The sequence below is a fragment of the Saccostrea cucullata genome, unplaced genomic scaffold, assembly GCF_032062105.1.
Source record: "Saccostrea cucullata isolate Sc308-1 unplaced genomic scaffold, CSIRO_AGI_Scuc_v1 ctg23743, whole genome shotgun sequence".
Taxonomy (NCBI): Eukaryota; Metazoa; Mollusca; class Bivalvia; order Ostreida; family Ostreidae; genus Saccostrea; species Saccostrea cuccullata.
Window position 1 is genome coordinate 8,227 of NW_026920584.1, and position 9,312 is coordinate 17,538.

At 32.1% G+C, this 9,312-nt stretch overlaps 1 pseudogene; it reads right to left on the reverse strand.

The window, feature by feature from the left end:
• Nucleotides 1-864: 864 nt before the first annotated feature.
• Nucleotides 865-8,102, reverse strand: LOC134252619 (phosphatidylinositol 3,4,5-trisphosphate 3-phosphatase TPTE2-like; annotated as a pseudogene).
• Nucleotides 8,103-9,312: the final 1,210 nt, after the last annotated feature.

The window sequence follows — 9,312 nt, forward strand, 5'->3', positions numbered from 1 at the left end:
CAAAGGAATTTTGTGTATACTTGGGCTGATTTTTTTTTATATCTAAAAAGTTAATTTGCCGAGGACCAATCAAAGAAAATTAGACTTTTAATTGAAGAAGCAGTTGATTATGATTGAAATCAAAAGCCTACGCTTAAATTTATCATTACGATTTGATGTGTTTGGTGTAAAAATAAACCTACATATTGACAGTTTGTTAGCTTTTGTAAATTCCTTGTTTGTTATTATGTCCTTGTTAGGAAATATAACCTATCATTGGACCGTAATTTATCTCAAAAATCATAGTTAGGCGTTTGTTTTTATACTAAATTTGTTTGTTGAATGTTCCGTCCACTTGCTCGGTACATAGGCCTTATGGTGAGAAAGAACGGTCAGTAGGGGGTGCTTACTCCTCCTAAGCGCGTCATCTACCTCTGGAAGGTACAAGGGTTTTATTGTTTTAAAATTTTTAAGATGATTACTGTTCAATATCTTCAAATTTTGTCATTACTGATTTTTAATTTTAATTTTGAGATTTAAGATTCTCTAAAATCCCTTTACATGGTGAATTTGCGGGATAAAATAATAGTTACATTACTATGGGGGAGATTTGAGTGCAAATGTACTGGAGATTTATCCCTTTACTTTATTTTACATATGATTCAGCAGCTACACCAAAAGATTATATATTATAGCATTTGCCTTTATATAAACGTGAAAAATCTATAAATATACGAAAAATAAAAATAGTTCTGTTCTCAAAAAGAGCAAAAGATGTATCTTTTTACTTTTCTTTTATTTTATTTTTAACAAAATATAATCAAAGGTCATATGCTTATAAAAACATTATACATTCATTTTAGTGAGAACTGAACAGATATAATATTATAGTAAATTATCAATGTTTAGGTATATTCTAATTACAAATCTACAAACAATGCCCTGAATTTTATTTCACATATCAATTTTAAAAATCACATATCTATTTTACATTACTACTACAGTAACTAGTACATTTAACTCTCTCTCTCTCTCTCTCTCTCTCTCTCTAAACATTTTTAATTTTTATGCAAGTCATCCTGATAGTCAATAGGTCAATTGTAAAATGTAATTTCTGTATTTTAAAAATATGCATACTATAAAAGTGAAATATCTAGCTGCCAGTTTAACAAAGAGCATGGAGAAGTAAAATTCACAGGGAATCTTAAACACGATAAAAATCTGAGTGTACTTGTCATAAAATGAGATCATGTTGCGGTAATCAGACAGTTGCCTCCCTTGACATGGTAGACGTTATCTCCCTTTGAAGTTCACTGTGACGCTGAAGGATTCCCTGAAAGCTTTCTGTGCTCGTTTTTTATGTGGATTGTCTATCTCATCCCGAGGTATGTATAATCTGTAATTAATTGAAATAATTTTATATACCATAGCAATAAATGTACATGTAATCAGCAGCAATTTTACATATGCAGAAAGTGTCAAATGTAATATTTTTACATATGGGTACGTGTAGTTCTTTAATAATTTTATACAAACACAGATATTGAAAGTAAGGCTTGAAATCTATTTCTTTGAAGACAGGGAAATGTATACTCCCATGCAAACTACAGAACCAAATTGGTTACTCAATTATGCTGCTAAAAATTACATCTGAAAGATTTGTCAAAAAATATTATATAGATATTGTAGATTTGAATGAAAATTCTTCAAAAATACTGATTTGGTCCCTTAAAGGGACATGGACAGTTTCAACTGAGATTTTTTAAAAACAATTTTAATGTTTGCAATTCCTTACTTAGGAAGTTCTAATGATCAGCAAAAATATGAACATCATTTGTTGATTTACATAGGAAATACAGAACTTAAAATCTTTCATAATGTAAACAATACTCGTTCCTTGTTTCTGTTTACATATACAACACATGTATAAAATATCATATTCACAACAGAACAAAATTCAGCAAATCACTAGAAACTGTCTAATCGTATTTGTAATTAACTTCTTTATTGAAAAAAATCCGCTTTGAACAAACATCTATTAGTATATTTGACCTATGTAAAAAAAAAAAAAACATGACACAAGCCTTGTTTACATAACAAAAGAGAAACTGTGTCTATGCCCCTGTAAAGTAAGAATACAATATTTCAATTCCATAGAACGCACGACCTTTATTAAGATGTTTCAATTAAAATCTCATACAAATATTTCTTATACTCAAACTTACCTATTTTTCTCAATAAAGGCAGTATGGAACCAGAAATAAAATGCGCAGTTATCGTAAACTTTTGGAATGTTTCTCTGTGAGAAAAATTAAAAAAAAATCAGTTTTTTCAACATCTAACACCATTACAAACAAAAAGACGGTATGAAAACGAAAATGATTCTTTTATGAAAACAGAAATGATGCATATTAGGTATTAAAAATATATTTAAACTTTTCATCATGTTACTTTGTTTCAGTAAAGAAATGTTCATTGAAAAACTATGAATTGATTGACTTACAGATGTAGATATAAAACGGCATTTGACGTCTTCCGAGAGAGGAGGGCAATGTAATAATGTAATGTCAATGTAATCCTCTTCTTTTGAGTATTCTAACTGTAAATATCATATAAGGCAAAGTATTAATGTAATCTCTAAACTTCTTTTTCAGTAAAACGGCGATAACAGAATAAGGTTTCTCTATTAGCCCCTCACATCAATCTCTACTTACTTACCTTGACGTGCTCTGGATTGCTGAATTTCCACTCCCCACACTTTTTGTCCCCCAGCCAGATTTGGAGACCGAGGTCTGACCCGTTACCCTTACCCACGCCTGATAACAACAAACCAGAATAAAATAGATATAAATATTGTATATACCGAGAGGGCTGAAAAAAGTTTCTACATGTAAAAGAACATGGTTTCCTTCCATTCTTTTTCTGCAACTAATCGTTTAATCCTCAGTAAATGCAACAGATAACCAATACATACGACTACCATAATTTCAAATAAACATGCATACAATGTACGTATTTTAAATCAAAAGTACGTTTTTTTCTGTAAAATTTGATACGATACCAAGAAAATCATGTCAGAGATCATAATTGTTTTAATTAAACCCAAAATTTATTTTTCCTAAAGCTTTACAAGAACACACACAGACAAAAGAATATATCTGTCATAAAACATAAGTGTTGAACACCTCTGTTGCTAAAATTATAGAACTTTGATATAAAAAGGAATTTTTGATACATATAAGATAATCATACAGTTAATATAATAAAAGACATACTTTTTGTTAGAAATTCAAAATTATCCAACTCATCAATTCAATGTTTTATATTACCTTTAATGGAAGTAATGTGTATGGAAGAGATTCGGATTCTTCTAATGGGGGTAACTCTCCACCAAGATCCCATTTTACTTTCTCATAATACTCGACGTAACGGCTCTAGATATAGAGGATTGAGAAGATAGTTACTTTAAATATTGATGTTGTGTTTTCAATAATAGAAAAAAAACTCTACTGAGATGAAAAGTAAACTCAGATTTTATAAGAAATATGGAGACAATGTTTTAATGTACTATAGAAAGATCTTTACAAAAAAGTGATGCTATACATGCATAAGATGTACTAAATCAAAATTATGCAAGTTTTTTAATACAGTATACAAAAAGAAAATTACATCACAACGCACTTTTCTTGAATGATATTAATATTCCATTCATTCAATGGCTTTTATATCAATATATAATTCTACGAGGGGTGATCAAAACGTTCGCAAACTATCTCTATATCTACAAAACCACAATTCAGATTAGAATGAAATTCGGTACACACATAGCCATACACAAGGTCTATAAATAGCATATGCTGAATAAAGTTTCTGTCCTTGTTTGTGACGTCATAATGTGAAAATGACGTCACTATTTAGGTCACTTGTGACGAAAAATGGTTGTCTCAGTCGAACTCGTTCAACAAACGACTGTACAATTTATTGGAATATCTTAGAAATCCCTCTACAGTATCATATGATAATTTGTACACAGTTTATTAAGATAAATGAGTTCCTATAAATTCAATTAATGATTGGATTAATCGTTTAGTGAAGGAAGGCTGATGGTTAAAAAGCCCAGTGAAAGCAAGTTTGAAAAGATATGTATTTTTAATTAAGCAATTTGCTATCAAAGACCTCCAATTAGCACTTTGAAAAATAGTTGAATATTTGAACAATGATATAAGTATTAAATACCTAAGATATCGTTTACTTTAGATTTTAAACATATTAGATATGATAAAAAGGATGCACCCATTCTCTATCCACCTTTAATAAAGGTCTCTCCTGAGACAGAAGATTTGTGTTTTAATGGTCGCCATGCTTATTTTTGGAAAGGATGTTATTATCCACCCATTCTGTTGCCGAGATATGGCCATTTCTGACAAATTAACTGTTCTTGTCATAAAAATTAACTCACATGGAAAGAAATATAAAACTCGGAAAAATCTTTCAACTTTTGTGACAGAACGCTACGTAGGGGGTCACGTGACCACCAATATCACGTGATTCACCCATGCCCAGAACGGTGGTTGATGTGCATTATAATCCAGGAGGATTAATTTAAAATATAATCAACATTAACACCAAATATTTCTTCTTTTATGAAAGAAATTAGTTCACGAACTTTTTGATCACCCCTCGTATATTGATTTTATTTAACTGCTATGCAGTGTGCAAATTATGATGAAAATGTTGTTCGATTTCTAAAAATCACATCATAAAATGGAAAAAATCTATGAGCTGTTTACTTCATCTTATTATTGTTTATGGAAATGTCTTGGAACATTTCTAACAATTCAAGAGAGGAACTCATTCAATGTTGCGTTTCGTCATTACTCTTTAACAAAACTTTTTTTGATGACATCAGATAAAATCTTCTCTTTGGGTAGCTTACCTGGCTGGGTGTTTCTACCCCCTGGAACATTTTTCCTTCCCGTCTGTCTGTCCTTCGCTCTCCAAAGTAGTTCAAGCTCTCCTTTTCAAAAAGACAAAAAGACTGTCATGCATGCAAAAACTAAAACTGTTATTCTGTCAAGGACTGTGTATTGGCTCCAGTTTTTTTATTTATAACAACTACGAGGGCCGTTCAAAAATTACGCGGACTTGTTGCACAGAAGAAATATTTGACGACATAATCGGGCAAAATTTCACAAATGATATAAAAGAATCTTTACTTATATGGTCTTCAAAATTTCATATCAAAATGTTGTAAAGTGGTATTAATTTTGAGTGATTTTCAGGACATACCACTAAGTCACGGCGCAGCAAAATCTTCGACGTCACAAGCATTACGAAAAATATGTGATTAAACTTTCATTTTTTCAACATTTTCCCTTGAGTATCTGTATAGTTTGAGTTACCTTATCTACTCAACATCAAAACACTATTCTTGTCAAGCTTAAAATCTATTAAACAAGTAAAGAATATTCTTTTTTTTTTGTATTAAAACCAAAAACTACTTAATTAGATATAGTGTGATATTGGTGACTCTCATTCACGTTCTTTACAGTCCGGATAAAGTTAACTTTTCGTCTATAATCTTCTTCCCGTCCTCCCGTATAGCCTTTTTAACAGAGGTCTAACTGTCTAAAATTTCAATTTGCTATTTGTGGGCGAATGTCACGAGTAGCCTAGTTGACTACATGCTTTATTATGCATATTTTAGATCTATGTTGCCGATATCTCGAGCATTACACATATTTTAACAAAAGTGTGGTGCGCCGTCAATTCAGGAGACGTCATTTTCACAGTCGTTTTCACGGGAATCGCATCAGAGAAAAATCACTATATTTCTGTTAGTACTTCATATATTACGTCCGAAGTCTTAATACATAATAATAGAACAATTTAAAAGTACATTTGAGAAAATTGTTGAAAAATATCGCGAATTTTAGAAAATCAATGAGTTAAATTTTTGAACCCGCATGCATTTTTTTGCTTCAATTTTTTGGTCGTGCGCCGTACCTCTCCATCAACGATATCAACATACCGATAATTTTAGTAGAATTTTGCCCAAAATTTATTGGAATCTTTAAGATACATATTTCTGTGAAATTTTATAACTATATGACGTCTGTAATAGTAAATAATAGCACAGTCCGCGTAATTTTTGAACGGCCCTCGTACAACCGTGATTATGATGAAAATTTTAACAGAAAAGGCTACTGAAAAAAATTGACAGTAATCTGTACAATGAAATATATAGAGTTAACGAACAGTATTCAAGCTCAAAGGTCCATTTACGATCAATTTTAATTCCAGCATTTCTTCTGTAGTCGTTATAATGAACTTGTTTGCATACCCCTATCATTGGGTCGTATTTTGATATTTCATATCAATTTGAAGGTCATTGTTTTTTACTTAATTTGACTACGGATTTTATCGGGTGTAGTTGGTCGAGGAGGACGCTTACTCTTCTGGGCCACTTTATCCTACCCCTCAAGTACCCAGAGGTCTGCATTTTGTGCAAAGTTCACAAATTTGTATTGTGTTTAGCATTTTAAGCTCGATCGCTGTTCTAGATCTTCATCATTTTTTTTTATAACCCGGGTACTCATTTTGTTCAAAGTTCCTTATGCTTATAACTTCTAACAGTGAAATCTACGGTATCTTAGTCAAGAACAACCCACAGTTCTTATAATCTATACCTAAGTTCGTTAAAACAGTTCCACACGTACAAGTCACGTACACTTTATTATAGTACCCGTTATCTATTTGTATACACCTGAGCTTGGTCTGACAGTTCCGTGTGGATTAATTTAGGACATATTTTGCTCCTTACTTTCTCTCAGAAGACCTAGTAAAATAGTTTTAAAATCATAATTTCATAAGTTCTATTGTCGATGCAATGCACATGACCTTGACCAGCAAATACAATCTGTCATTAAATCAAAATTAATGCTTACTGAATTTTACATACTAATTCTTAGGCCATTGCTTGAACAATAAAATTGTAGACGGATTTTTTCATTATTTTCCAAGTATACAAGGTGCACAAAGCTGGTGTGACCAGTCTAATTGGAATGTTCACACTTCCATGGCACCTGATCCCGCCTTTGATGTCCTGGAGGTCCATGTTTGCTCTGCTCCTATTTTGTATTGTATTATGGACTTTTGAGCTTGAATACTGTACGTTTTTTTCATATATTTCATATCACGTGTTTCAATGAGCAAGGACGGTTGATTGATTGTTTATTAAAATAAGATTAAGAAAATAGTTTTCCGCTGTGACCTTCAGTTTATCGCCTGTGAAACTATGTTTATCTCATTTTTGTGAATTTGGCGTGCCATACGTATTGTCAATTAACAATTGTAATTTCCATTCTTATGTCGACACGATATATCCTGGTGAGCTTGAGATAAAAGATACCACAGAGTCTGACACATCTGTTTCATATTTGGATATTTCATAAGTGTATACCTGAGCTTGTTCAAATAGTTCGGTATGGATGAGCTATGTACAAATCATGGCCTATGTCATGGTTGTTGTCTAAGTATATACCTGAGCTTGTTCAAATAACTCAGTATGGATGAGCCAGGTAAAACTCATGGTCTATGTTAGTAGTATCTAAGCGTATACCTGAGCTTGTTCAAACAGTTCGGTATGGATGAGCCAGGTACATATCATGGTTCCAGTTCGCCCTTTTCCACCTTTACAATGGACAGCTATAATGTTCCTCTCGTCTGCTTTTAACCAGTCTTTAACGTCTTCACAGAAGTTGATCATATCCCTACAACGTTTTAAAAATCAAATGATTTAGAAATATTCCCTGAAAATTTCTCTTTCTCTCTCATATTAACTACAAAAAGAACCTCCTTTTGCCACCTACTTGAGTCTCGGAACATTATGGTCGTCTACCCTAACTTTTTCGACTCTGTTGTGGAAAACATCTCTATTGTATGTCAGTTCACCTAGAAATATTGAATGATAAATATAGTGCCCAGGATAGAAGGAGGAAGAGAGACAAAGAGAATTTCAAAGAGAACATCAACATGTGAATTTTAAATAATCATTACTTACTGCACAAGTCATAGACTTTATAGTGGTTGGAGTGCTTCTTATCCAAAAATTTCCCAACCTTCTGTAAAAAAAAAAACAGATGTAGGCATTTTTATATGTGGTAAACTCACAACAACATAAACTGATAGAAGTCCATTATGAGAAGGGCGATTCTTTAAATTTTATGCGAGAAAGTGCACGTAATAATAAAGGTCATATTTTTAAATGTTGAGGAGAGTATTTGTAGAATGTATACATACGAGGGTTTTCCCGTAAAATCGTGAACAAAGCGTTTTTCTCGAAAAGTAATGGGCGCACTAAGCTGAAAATTTCAGTAAATGTTTATTTATCATATATATAAGTGCATGATAATTTTTTTGATGAAATATAGGCAAAAATAAAGATTTTATTATGCTTGAATGTGCACGGGGTATTGTCCTACGGCGCACGGACAAAAAACCAAGGTTTTATTAAAGAATACACAAGTTTGAATTCAAAATAAAAGTTTTAAATACATAAGATTTGGATTAAAATTATCCTAATTCAATTCCACAATCAATTTTGTAGTCTTTGTAAAAATTTTAAGGCATTTGGTTAATTTTTCGCAGTTTCTCGAGCATTCGAAATGGGAAAGTGGTAAACACCACACACGAAAAATGGCGACGTTTTATGACGTTACGGCGCACCGGAGAGCAGTTTCGTTTTAATTCGATGTTGTAATGACACCTTTAGAGACTTGAAATGACCACAGAAGAAAAAAGATTATAAAAATATCACCATATCTTAAGTATACAAATGAAATAGGAGTTTTCTTAGCGAATTCTTTTTTGATCGAGTCCCAGGGGAGTACAAAACATACAGAGAAACTCCTAATGTAATAGCAAAAGACGCTGTCACAGTAGACCGCCGATATGAGATTTTCTATTAGTTGAATGATGGTGAGAATATTGTCCGTAACTTGCTGAGAAATCTTCAGAAGATCGCATGAGGGTGCCAATTGGTTCTTCGGCTGTTTATGGAGACTAAAGAATGTGTATCAATGAAATTCCTAAATTTAAGTCGGACTCATCCAACTTCATTTTCAGCAAAGATAAAACGTGACGCTGTTTTAGACACTTTGACGTTATAATCCATGCGCCGTAAGGGGATACAATACATGGCATAAAATCACATAATTTGTTTATTTATGCATATATTTATCTGAAATTTTCTGTGTATATTACTAAAATATGTACTAAATAAAAGTGAAAATTTCAGAACGCAGTGATGTTTATTTTTTACACTAGACAACT